General features: G+C 48.7%; 1 protein-coding gene across 6 annotated transcripts in view; it reads right to left on the bottom strand.

Moving 5' to 3' along the window:
• Positions 1-12,645, bottom strand: part of ZBTB7C (zinc finger and BTB domain containing 7C) — a 334,719-nt gene that overhangs the window by 219,590 nt on the left and 102,484 nt on the right. For 2 of the 6 annotated variants that reach the window (XM_025429649.3, XM_049111939.1), the window contains exon 3: positions 3,009-3,128. The exons of the other annotated variants lie outside the window; for them this stretch is intronic. The gene's annotated coding sequence lies outside the window, so the exon portion shown is untranslated. The remainder of the gene's footprint in view (positions 1-3,008; positions 3,129-12,645) is intronic. 6 annotated transcript variants of the gene reach the window in all.

Raw genomic sequence — 12,645 nt, 5'->3', positions numbered from 1 at the left:
CATCTGTAAAATGAGTATAATAAGGGTTGTCTTGGCTACCTCACCTTGATGTATTCAGCTGCAAAGGAGACACCATTGAGCATGCTCTGAAGATGTAGGCTATAAATATCACCATCAGGTTACCCTTTATGTCATGAACAAAAAGGGCATATGCATGCTAGTAGTAGTAGCCTCCTTCCTCAAGGTTACCCCATCCTGCCCTGAGTTTTGCTCTTGGTGCCAGCATCCACGATAGAATGACCACTGGTTAAGGCAGAGGCAAGTGCTTTTTAATCATTGAATTCGAGTTACTTTACATGGTGGTAGAGAATGTCTATGTGATGTTGGTTCTTTGGCATTTGCTGAGGCTTCCTTAGTGGTCTTGTCCATGCTCAGTTACTAGAAATGTGTGCCTGAAAAGAAGGAGTAGTTTCCATGTGTAGGGTGCAGGGTTATATAGAGATCCACTGGCTGATGCTTGTTACTTGTCTTGTTTGAACTTCTTATAGACTCACAAGTTTGTACCTCCTTGATCTGCCTGTTTCTCTAAGATGTGCTAAAAAATCTCCTACAGTAATTATGGATTTGTTCTTTTCTCCTTTCAATTTTTGCTTGGCTTATTTTGAAGCTATGTTGTTAGGCACACAAAGATGCAGGATTATTATATGTCCTAGTGGACTGTCCCTTTTATCAATAAGCAGCGATCCACCAGGGTAGCCAGACATATGACAATGGAATAAAGACAGTAGAAAGTATTCAAAGTGTTGAAATGATTCACACTCCAGAATTGTGTACCCAGAAAAATGATCCTTTAAGGAGAGTGAAATGAAGATTTTTTTTTCAAAAAAACTTAGTGAGAGAGAAATCACACCAACAAATATGTAATGAAGGTATTTCTAGAAGATAAACAGGTAACCATGTACCTGTTTATCCATGTAGCTGACAAAATGTTTATTTCACCAGGAAAATATGATAATTCTAAATTTGTATGTATGTAATAAGATATTCTCGAAATATGTTAAGAAAAATGTGATAAAAGAGCAAGGAGAAGTGAGCCAGACATTGCAGTAGATTTGGAAATTGAAAAACTCTTCTCACAGTAATTGACAGATTAAACAGATTACAACACACAAGAATATGGGAGTTTTGGACTCCTAACTGTGAATGATTGAATTTGATTTACTGCAAAGCTTTGAACCCCAAATTAGAGAACATATATAAGAACTTATATTCTTGACCAGAATATAACCTGACCAGATATAAAGCAATGTCAAATAATTCCAAAGAATAACATAGTCCATGTTCCTTGACCTTAATGTCATTCGATTAGAAATCAGTACTGAAAGATAACTAAAAGAACAAACAGAAGCAAAAATTATATCTGTAAATTTAAAAATACTAATTGAAGACCAAAACCACAACAGAAATTTTAAATACTTAAACTGAATGATAATGAAAAGACCATCTATCACACTTGTAGGATGCAGATAAAGCAGTATGTAGAGGGAAATTTATAGCCTTGAATTCTTATATCATAAAAAAGAAGGTTAATTAATAATGAACTAAGTTAGAAGAAAAAAATCAACAGAATAAAACCAAAGAATATAAAGAGGGACAAAGAAAAAGAAGAATTAACAGGATGGAAAATAGAGATACAATATAAAAAGTTAACAAAGCAAATAGATGTCTCTTTAAAAGATGTCGCTTTTAAAATAGATGACTAGCCTCTGGGGAAATTGATTAAAGAGAGAAGGAGGAGGAGAAGAAGAAAATCAAATTATATTAGGAAAGAGGGAAGCTAACCTCAGTTACTACAATGACTTTTAAAGATTATAAGAAAATAATATGAAGAACTTTAGGCCAATCTATTAAAAAACTTCAGTAAAATGGACAAATGCCTGGAAGAATAGAATTTATAAAAACAAGTTCTAAAACAAAAAGAAAATCTGATGAGTCTTACAATCAGTAAACACACTGAATAAGTAATTTAAAAGCTTCCCACAAAGAAAACCAGAGGCCCAGATGGTTTTATGGACAAGTTCTATCAGATATACCAGGAGTAAACCATTTCATCTTCTACATAAGCTACTTAAGCATAAGAAAAGAAAGCCTATTTCACAACCCTTTTTGTAAAGCTAATAAAGGCCTCAGACCAGGAGAGTCTGAAGAAGAAAAATTATAGGTCAATCTCCCTCATGAATAAAGATCCAGAAAAGCTGAAAAATAATAGATAAACCAAATACGGACATATATCTTTAAAATATACTATACGTCACCATCAAGTTGAATCTTTCCAAGCAATTGGGAAGAATAACTTAGCATCAGAAAGTCTTTAGTGCAATTCACTAGAGTAATGGATTAAAGGAGATTAATCATAGAATAATCTCAGAAGAGGGAGACAAAAGCGTGTGATACAATGTAGCTAAGAACTGAATGGAGCTTCCCTAACTTGATAAAGGTTATCGAACATACTACAACCATCATATTTAATGGCGACATACTGGAAGCATTCCCTTTAATCAGAAACAACACGAGGCTGCTGTCGTCTCGGCTCGTATTCAACTACGCCTACGTAGTACATGAAAGTAAGAAAAAGAAATCAAGTGTGTACAAGTCGGAAAGGAAGAGATGAAACTATCATCTGAGTATAATGTAGTCTTTTATAGAGATCTAAAAGAATTTATGTCAATACATTAGAATTATTAAGAATAGGAGGGTTGCTAGATATAAGATTAATATACATATCAACTGGGATCCCTGGGTGGCGCAGCGGTTTGGCGCCTGCCTTTGGCCCAGGGTGCGATCCTGGAGACCTGGGATCGAATCCCACGTCAGGCTCCCAGTGCATGGAGCCTGCTTCTCCCTCTGCCTATGTCTCTGCCTCTCTCTCTCTCTCTCTGTGTGTGACTATCATAAATAAATAAAAATTAAAAAAAAACTTTAATATACACATCAACTGTATTACTACACACCTGAAAAAAAACTATTTTTAAAAATAGATATCATTTGTTATTAGAAAGAATTCATACCTATTGAAATAAAAAGTTGGAAACTGTTCGTTGAACTTCATTGACCACCACTTCCCATCCATGACATAGTAACAGGCATTGATGAGGGTTACTGGGAATGTAACGAAGTTTTCAAAAGCACTGGAAAGCAAGCAGGCAATGTAAACATTAATAACTAGAGACATGTGTCTCCTAAGACCCAGCATATTTCCTTCAAGATACATTCTTCATTTTAAGTCTCTCACAATTTGTGCGCCAGGAGATGCTTGTCATAACAGCAAAAGAATCAGATACAACATAAACGTCCACCAACAAGAGATTGGCTGAATGATCTGTGGACTGTTATGCAGCAATGGAAAAGAAGGAGGCAGATCTGTATGTACAGTCACAGAAATGTATTTAGTAACTACAGAGAAAACCAATCCCCTACAGAAAATGGAATACAATTTTTGTTTAACTCCACAGAACATAATTATGTATTTACATATGAATTCATTCAACTACTATGTGCCAGGCATGCTTTCAAGTGCTGAGGCTACCACAGCAAGCGAACAAATAAATAAACAAAAAATAAACCCTACCCAGAGGGAGCTTACATTCGAGGGCACATATACCAATATGGATCTTTGGGCTTTATTAAGTGGACCTATGTGCATGTTTGGGCATAGAAATCCTAATAGTAGCTACTACCAAAGATAGATACAATGCAGACATTCATGAAATGCTATAAAGCAGTTAACATGAACGAACTTGATGTTTATGCAGCAATACGGATAGGTATTTTATGTGCCTTGGTCCCCTGATCTCTTTAAGGTTCAGTTTCCACATGGGTTAAAAAACAAGGTTATACTAGTTATGCTAGTACCTCGTTATGGGGTTGTTGCATGCTTTCAAAGAGATGATTCATTTAGAGAATTTGCCATGTGGTGGGTGCTTAATAAATGATAGCTATTAATGTTTTTATAAAGGGAGGAAAGAGAACTAAACCATCCACAGGACCATGGGTGGCTCCATGCAGTCCTCATGCCTTTGGGTTCTGGCTAGGGCTGTGTGCTCCAAGGTCCAAGGGCTGCAGCACCAGAGCCCTTGGGAAATCTGTCCAACCTTGCTACACTAGGGGTGCTCCCTTTGGGCTGCCCAAGCCCCTGAGGGTAACCAGCCTCTGTAGTGTGGGAGAAGGTAGGCAATGGCTTCTGCAGGTGGAAGGGGTTTGCAACCTTCATGCCAGGTTGTGGCATGCCAATGCAGGATGTGTCCTGTCCTCGGATTCACTTGCTGGAGGGCAGATCCTAATTATCTTGGGTTGCTGATCAGAATTGCTCTTTTAGAGTATTTTTGAGGGTCATCAGGAACATGGAGGGGAACACTGGGGACAGCCTGTTCTTCCTTCCCAAGGCAGGCCATCGGGCCTATTGTTGGAAGAAGGAAAAGGACATGCCCTGAGCTGGACCATTAGTCATCTCTGTGCTCAGGCCAGAGTCTCCTAGGCCTTCATGTTCTTCCCCATTGAAGGAAAATAAGGTCCCACCACCTTACCTCAGGGGGTGCTTGGATGATCATACACTCCCCTCTCCCTGGCTCCACTGGGTCTGAAACCCCTCCCCTGACACCTGCCTTGCTCTCTTCCTCCTCCAAACCCTGGACAGACAGTGGCTGAAGGTCAAAATTCCCAGACCAAGATGACATATCAAGCGCTTGTCACTTCTTAGAAATGGTGAAAACAACATTCTCCAGACTCTTTAAAATGAAAGACTCCTCAAGTAGTACTTATTCATTTGGAAATTCAAAAACATGGGCTGCCTGTTATCATTTCCCCAGCCTGAACTCTAGGTAGTCACTCCAGAAGTTTCTGCTCTCAGGACAAAATATAAAGGAGCCCTGGGTTTGGTGCACTCAATGTCAACAGTACAGTATATACTTCTGCTAAGTTTAGAGGCTTTGGCTGAAGAGCATCTGGTTTGGAATCAGGGCACTATAGCAGCCTTAGACCACAAATTAGTGAAACCTTTCTAGAAAAGGGCACCTCCCACCCCAGCTTCTGTCATCTTGGCTCCTAGGTGGTCCCACAGACTGAGTGAGGACAGCATGGGGGGAGGGGGGCCAGGGACCGAAGCCTCCAGGGATTCTAGAAAAGGAAAGACAGTTGGATCTTCCTCTCTCCAGTTGGCCTGAATTCAATGAACCAGAAAAGCTATTCCCATAAAAAGGCTTCTTCTCCCAGGGGATTAAAAATCAAGGGAAACTCGGAAGTTGGTTGGCAACCAGCCCCAAAGAGAAAGCCAGAGGAGAAAGCTGGAGGAAACCCAGGCTCCTGAAAGCCATGGCCTCCTCACTCACTGGGATGGACGGCATCTGGACCTGGCTGTAAAATCATCTCAACGTTTATATGGCATTGCAAATCTGGAAAGTGCTTTAAAGTCATTCATAGTCACAGTCACTAATCAAAAGACTGCACCATTCCATAACCACAGTGATTCTGATCTCTGCAGTCAGAGTCATCTGCAGTGCTCTTGACCAAGGAGCAGTGTCACTATGAGGGCAAGGAAGCAGCTGCAGGGAAAACAGCACTTAGGAGGCACTGCTCAAGTCCGGGGCAGATCTAACTCACACCCTGCAGGACACAGACACCAGCTATTGAGAACTTTAATGGGGACTCGGCCTCTTAGAGATGATCACATTGGTAAGCACTCACGAAGTCTCCAGTCACTGCACCTACGTGCCCACAAGTGTTCACAATCCCTCCGGGAAACAGGTCTATTTCCCCTTCCGTGGCAGGGAAACTGAGGCACGGAGAGGTTAAGTCACTTGCCCAAGGGCATACCGCTAGTGAGGACAGACTGAGGCTTGGGATTAGGCCTGTCTGACCGACCGCAAAGCTTTTCACCCCTCAGGCGCTTCCTCCCCACCGTCAATCCAAGCTGCCCAGACCCAGTGATGTACCCAGGAGAGAAACAGCCTGTACTGAGGCTCCTGCCTCCCAGGGGGGCCCAGTTTCACACCCGAATCAGCTGCATAGGACTCTGCTCTATTCTTCCTATGTCCTTCCCCTGCACCTGACCTTGGAGAGGCCAAAAACAGCAGGCAGCAGGAAGGAAGGAGAGGAACAAGCCAATAAGAGAAGATGCCAGCCCCACCCCATCTCTTGGGCAGATCCCAAACCTGGGCAGGGGCCCTGGAGTGTGGCAGGTGGGAGGAAAAGTCTGGAACTGGAAACTGGATAGGATGTTGAGGCTTGGGTTTTAAACTGGGTGGGATTTTTCAGTGCCTAAAAATGAACCCGTTCATTAATACCTGGGTGTGGCCAGAAGAGCTGGATCCCCCCAAGACTTGCCACAGGGACTAAAGAGAAGAGCTCAAGATTTGGTGTGAAAAACAGTAAAGTGGGGCTCTTGGAGGAGCTCAGTGGTTAAGCGTCTGCCTTTGCTCAGGGCATGACCCCGGGGTCCTGGGATCGAGTTCCCCATCAGGCTCCCTACAAGGAGCCTGCTTCTCCCTCTGCCTGTGTCTCTTTCTCTGTGTGTGTGTCTCTCATGAATAAATAAAATCTTAAAAAAAAGTAAAAAGAAAAACAGTAAAGTGCAAAAAAGAAAGCCCTTTCATGATTTCAACCATTGACTTGGCTCATGGCACAAAGCCAGAAATCTGCAACTGCTGTGATCACTAATAATCTCATCCCTCACTCAGGGGCAGGCTCCTTGCGGACACACCACCCAGCAGTGGCACCCAGCCTCCTTCGACGGCCAACGCACTGAGGCCAGGAGGTGTGTCTCCCCTGACATTAGCCCGGGGTCTGCAGACCCTCAGTGAGAATGTGATGAACGGAGAACACACACACACACACACACACACACACACACACACGACTGTCAATCACCGTCTGGTATTTGTGACCTCTCATGTCACCCCCCATCTCGTCCCCTTCTCTTTTGGACACTTATTTCAAACCTGGTGGAGATGCTAACAAACTTAAGAATGACCACCCTGCCCCCCACCTGATAACGAGGAGGGGAATCAGGAGCACGAAGAGTCTGAAGAGTGAAAAAAACAAGTATGAGTCATCCAAAGGGTGGAACTAGAAGAAAAATTGTAGCACCGGAACCTCTCCCCTCTTCCCTAGAATGTGAAGCCACAAAAGTCTAGCAGTGTCAGTCATTTGGTCCAGAACATCACTACGATTTAGCAGCATTTTTAAAACTCCATTGAGAACAGTGAAATGATAGAGAGCCTGGCCCAAAGTGGCGGTGCTATCTTGGGGGGAGCGGTGGCCATCTCGGGGGTCATGTAGGAGGGACGAAGGGTCTGCCTCCCTGGGAGAGGTGGCTCTGGGGTTTCAGAAGCCATTGCCCCTCACCCCACCCTGGGACCCAGGGGGATAGCAGGTTGCAGAGGCCAAAGATGGGGCTCGGCCATCCGCAAGTACGTCCGTGCTCCAGCCCAGAATTCTGAATTAATCACCTGCAGGAGGCACAACGGGCAGACGGGAGGGAGTTGCAGAGGAGTCAAACCGGCAACCTAGGCAGCAGCTAAATTTAGCCTGGTCCCCAAAGCAGGACTTAATTAAATTAATCCTGCACGCACACACACACACACCTCCACCCCCAGGCCCCGTTCCCAGGTGGGTTTTTTTTTTTTTTTCTGCTTCTAGCTTGGCTCACATTATAAAATGGGCCTCCACACGTTGATCTCCTTGACAGGTGCCCCAGGCCAGCTCCTCTGGTACTGGTACTGGGAGGGAGCACAAGTTCTCAGCTGTCCTTGCTGCTCCTGAAGCACTGGGTGCAGCCCCGAGCAAGGCCATTTGTGAGGCTGTGCCAGGCACACGACTCTCCCTCCACCTGCCGAAATAGACCAGGCACTCGGACCCGCTCTGTCCCTAAATGAGACAGGGCCCTCACCTCAGGGCAAGCATTCTGTGACCTGCTGGGCTCCGGTTTCCATGTGGCCAAGGGTGGCCCATCCCTGTCATCATCCATCCGCATGAAGAGGGCTCACCCCCTCCAGCGCCTGCAAGGTGATCACTGCAGCCCCAGGGTCATGGCAGGGGAGGTGGGCACTGCTCCACGTGTCAGTGGAGTGAGCTACTGGTTTCCAAATCTCCACCCAGATGCCTTCCCTGCAGGCCTGTAGCTTCCCCAGCACTCAGCACCCTGCCCAGCACCACTGTCCTTTGCAGTTGCATAACCATAAGCACTGAATAGGAATTAGGAGGCCGGGCACCTGGTCTCCACGCACCATCGCCGCTGTAGGAAGGATGGACTGTGGACAGTTCTTTGTGTGGGCCTCCTGTTCCTCCTGGAGAAATGGGACCTGAGAAGGTAGGCCCAGGACTGAGCCTGGAAGTCGGCATCGCTCAGGATGGAGGTTCCCTAAACTACTCTCGGGCCTCCCTTCCTCCTGCACAGGGGAGAGGCCCAGGGCTGAAACTCCAACACACATCCGGATTGCCTGCATGCAGAGCCTCCCTTCACCCCTCACCCCTGGGCCAGAGGATTTGCACCCGAAGAAGCTCCCCAACCCCAGACCCCAGACTGTACTGAGGCTGCAGGCCCTGGGACCACACTTTGAAAGCAGCTGCTCCGGGTGGGGGCTGTCTCCAATGCCCGGGGCTCACACCTGACGACTTCTCAGACTTGCTGAGTGTTATCCTGTGGGGGCAGAGGACCAAACTCCTGGTCCCAGGTGACCTCCAGTCCTGCAGTGCTCCTGCCAGGATGCTTCCTCCCTGTGAGTGAGGAGGGTGGGATCCAGTGGTGGCAGGAGCTGGAAGCTTCTCCCTTCCCTGGCTACCCACAGAGTAGCTTACCTCCCAGGACTCAAGCTCAGGAAGATTCAGGCTATCGTGTTTTTAGCCTGAGGGAGTCAGCTGCTCTCGGTGGTCAAATCTAATTCAACGAAGCATCCTGGAACTCCATCTATGTGCTTGGCCTGGTTTGGGGCTGAAATGGCTCAAGGAGGCATAAAGCAGCCTCAAATCCACAAGGAGCTTAACCCTAGATGGCAGGCCAGAGGAAAAGCCCTGCACCCTCCGACGCCACTTCTCTCCCCGTACCAGGCCTGACAGCAGCAGGAGACAGTCACTGGCTGAGTGGGTGGTGGGTGGAGGTGGGTGGAGAAGGGGTCCACTTTCCAGAAATGAAAAAATCTAGGAAGGCAGGCTGCCCTTGGTAAATCAGTGACGTGGCTGCATAGCATAAACCCCATCCCCTTGGCACCAGAGAGGCAGTGCCCAGAGAGGAAGTCCTGTGCAGACCAGTGTGTTCCCTCCAATCCCTCCAACTGCAGGCCCTGCTGGGACCTGCCCCCGTGAGAACCCTCACCTGGACCTTACCGACCCCCGTCTGTCGCCACCATTCAGGTCCCCACATCCCCAGTCAGCCTGCCAGCCCCTGCGGAGGCCTTCTGGACGGCTGGGAGGTGGCAGGAGGGCCCAGGGCTGCTCCCAGGATGACAGGAAGGGCTTCCCAGGCACCGTGTGCCAGCCTGGCAGGCAGCCTCCTCCCCGGGGCCGCCCTCCCATGCCCTCAGAGAGCTGCTCCCAGGAAGGGCTCCTCACCGGGAGAGCCCTGGAGGGTCTCTGCCAAACTCTCACCACCAGGTGCCCAGCCTGAATTCCAGCATTTTGCAAATCTCTTCCCCCAACCCTTCTTTTCTTTCTTTCTTTTTTTTTTTTTTAAGACTTTATTTATTCATGAGAGACACAGAGGGAGAGAGAGAGGCAGAGACACAGGCAGAGGGAGAAGCAGGGGATGGTGCTCCCTGCATCCCGTGAGATCCTATCAGTGCACCAGAAATCCATAATGGTCCCTTTTGCACAGACAGTGGCTTACTGCACACGCAGCCCTACACCCTGTGTTCTTCCTTTACGTATTTGATTATAAATCATTCCAGATGCAGTAACAAATAGTGAGTCACATAACACATCCCAAACCCACCTCCAGCACCGTCACATCTTATGGCTATGCTGTGTTTGGGTTTGGATTTGGTTTTTATAGATAGAGCATTACACCTGCCGTGGAGGCCCTGTGGGCCTGTTGCTCCTCCGTTCCTCCCTCCTCAGGGTGAATGAAGCTCTCTGGTGCACTGACTCTTACTTCCCCGCCCCACACCCCCTCCTACCTGAGGACATCCCTCCCGGTCTGGGATGCACTCGGCAGCTTTAGAGCTGCCACTGAAGTCCACCCAGAACACGGTGAGCTTTCATAGTTCCTTCCTCGTGACCCTAACAAATAAGGTGCTGTTGGAGCAGCAACTTGGCCACGCCACAGGGCTGGGCAATGGCAGGATGTTTGAAACCTCACTGGCTCTCAAACAGCACTGTCCCCTCCCGTCAGAAGTTGTGGCAAGTGGCATACATCACCGCTAAAATTCAATGCCTCCTAATGTCCCTGAAGGAGGGCAGAAACATTAACTTCATGAACTCTCCTCTGTGTACACACTCATTAGGAGGATAAAATGTGAGTTGGGTTGGGTCAGGCTTTTGCTGCCCCAGAGGTGGTCCTGCATGAAAACGCCCACCTGGATTTCGGTGTGGCCTGTGTCACGCATTCCATGCCTAGGGCAGCTGAGAAATGCAAACTCAGGCTCCTTTCAGATAGTCACTGAGCCCTCTCCGACCAAGGGGAGGCTTCGAGTCCAGACTGCCTCGTTTGTCTTCTGTAAACTGGAGCTGGGGACAGCGTTTGTCCATCGCACTGAGGACATCGGCCTTTCTTGGTAGTGAGGATGGCTGTGGGTCCCCCCCCGGGAGGCTGTGGCTCAGAAGGCAGGCCAGCGCTCTACATCTAACCATTTAAGGACCCCCTGCCATGGGATCCCTGGGTGGCGCAGCGGTTTAGCGCCTGCCTTTGGCCCAGGGCGCCATCCTGGAGACCTGGGATCGAATCCCATGTCGGGCTCCCGGTGCATGGAGCCTGCTTCTCCCTCTGCCTGTGTCTCTGCCTCTCTCTCTCTCTGTGTGTGACTATCATAAATAAACAAAAATTAAAAAAAAAAAGGACCTCCTGCCTTGACACCCACTTCCAGCCTGGGAGGCTGACCTGCAGGGCCCCCCCTCCCTAGGGAGTGCTGGGAGACCCTGCCCCACATTTTACTGTCTCCAAGGCCAGCCTCAGCCAGTGTTGCATCCATTCCACTCAGAGCAAGGGGTGCTCCAGACATGATTCTCGTCCTACAGTCATCATACTCAAAGGAGGCCACCAAGACCCAGAGACAGGGAGCCCCAGGGGCCCGAGGTGCTCTGCAGATCGGCCCCACGGGAGCCCTCCAAGGGGCCAGGGTCCCTTCGGAGAGCCAGGCCACACACAGGAAATGTGGGCCAGGGTGGCAGAAAGGAGCTCTCATCCCGCGGCCCCATCTGGGCCCCCTCCCCAGGTGTGCACTCTGCTCCCTGGGTCCCTCCCCAGCTCTGTAGATTGTTTTTCTTGAATGCTTGGGCTCTTCTCCTGCCTGCAAGAAGGCAAGAACAAGCACCGTGGTTCTGTGTGTGTGTGCACTTTTGCACTGCAACTATGGCCAGAGAGTTCAGAATCAGGGGCCGGCTGGCTGCTTGCCTTCCAAGGGGCGGAGAGGCCTTCCAGTCTCCCCCATGCAGCCTTATCACCCATGCTCCTCTAAAGACTATGTAAGCAGTCCAGGCCTGTGGCTGCACCAGAGGTGTACCTCCCACCCACCTAGAGGTCCTGACCCAGAGCTGGTGGGAAGGCGGGGCCAGAAGTGGTGACCTAGGAGGGCCTTGCTGGGGCAACGGGCAATGGGAGTGGAGGGGGAAGGCTAAAGGAGGGGGAAAGGCTCTCCTGGGTCTGGGCGGCAGGACTTCTCTGAACATGTAAGGCTCCGCACTCAGGAGGGCACAGAAATGCGCCCGCACTATCATGGGCCGAGGGTCAGTGTTTCCCTGCCACCTACTACACTCTCGCAGCCCCGGCCCCCATTTCCTGCCCACACCTGGTGCTGTGCTTTCCATCCGCAGACTCTCCTGATGTTAAGAAAGCATCTCAGCCTTCACTGCTTGACGTGACCCTCACAAAGCGCCTGTGAGGCAGATTGAGAAAGTATATTCTCGGCCTCTTGTTACATAAACACAAAAGTGACAAAGAAGACAAAGAGTCCAACTGGCTTTGGGAGTTGGGTCTCCCCACTAACCAGACATGGCTCTCCCTCCACCTCCACCCAAATCATCCTGGGAGCCGTCACTGGAAGGCTATGGTGCCAACCAAGGGGAGGGACCGGAGGAAAGACGGGAGAGGTGAGGGATGAGGGTGGTAGACGATGTGGATGGGACAACATGGTCCCCTCGGCCAGTGGGAGAGCAGATGGCGGAGGCCAGAGGAGGACGAGGACCCGTCAGGCTGAACACAGCATATGCCAAGGCCCCGTGGGGAGAGAGAGCACGGCCCCCTTGGAGAGTGAAAACGGTCAGGGTGTAGATGTCACCTCTATCTCCCCACACATGAACATTAACTGACGGATTAACCGTGGATACAAATTTTTTTATCCCACGTCTACACCGAAAATGGATCTGTAGAGGTAACTCATATTTCAGGCAAAAGGGCATCCTCAAAGACCTCTTACAGGTCTTACAAGGCAAAAGCCTTACACGGGAACACCAGGGACCTGGTGTGATCCCCATTCTGGTGGAGAAATGCCCCGAGAGCCTGCG

This window comes from Canis lupus, chromosome 7, assembly GCF_003254725.2.
Source record: "Canis lupus dingo isolate Sandy chromosome 7, ASM325472v2, whole genome shotgun sequence".
In the NCBI taxonomy this organism is placed as follows: Eukaryota; Metazoa; Chordata; class Mammalia; order Carnivora; family Canidae; genus Canis; species Canis lupus.
The sequence above is the reverse complement of the archived record's forward strand: the minus strand, read 5'-3'. Positions and strand labels throughout refer to the sequence as shown.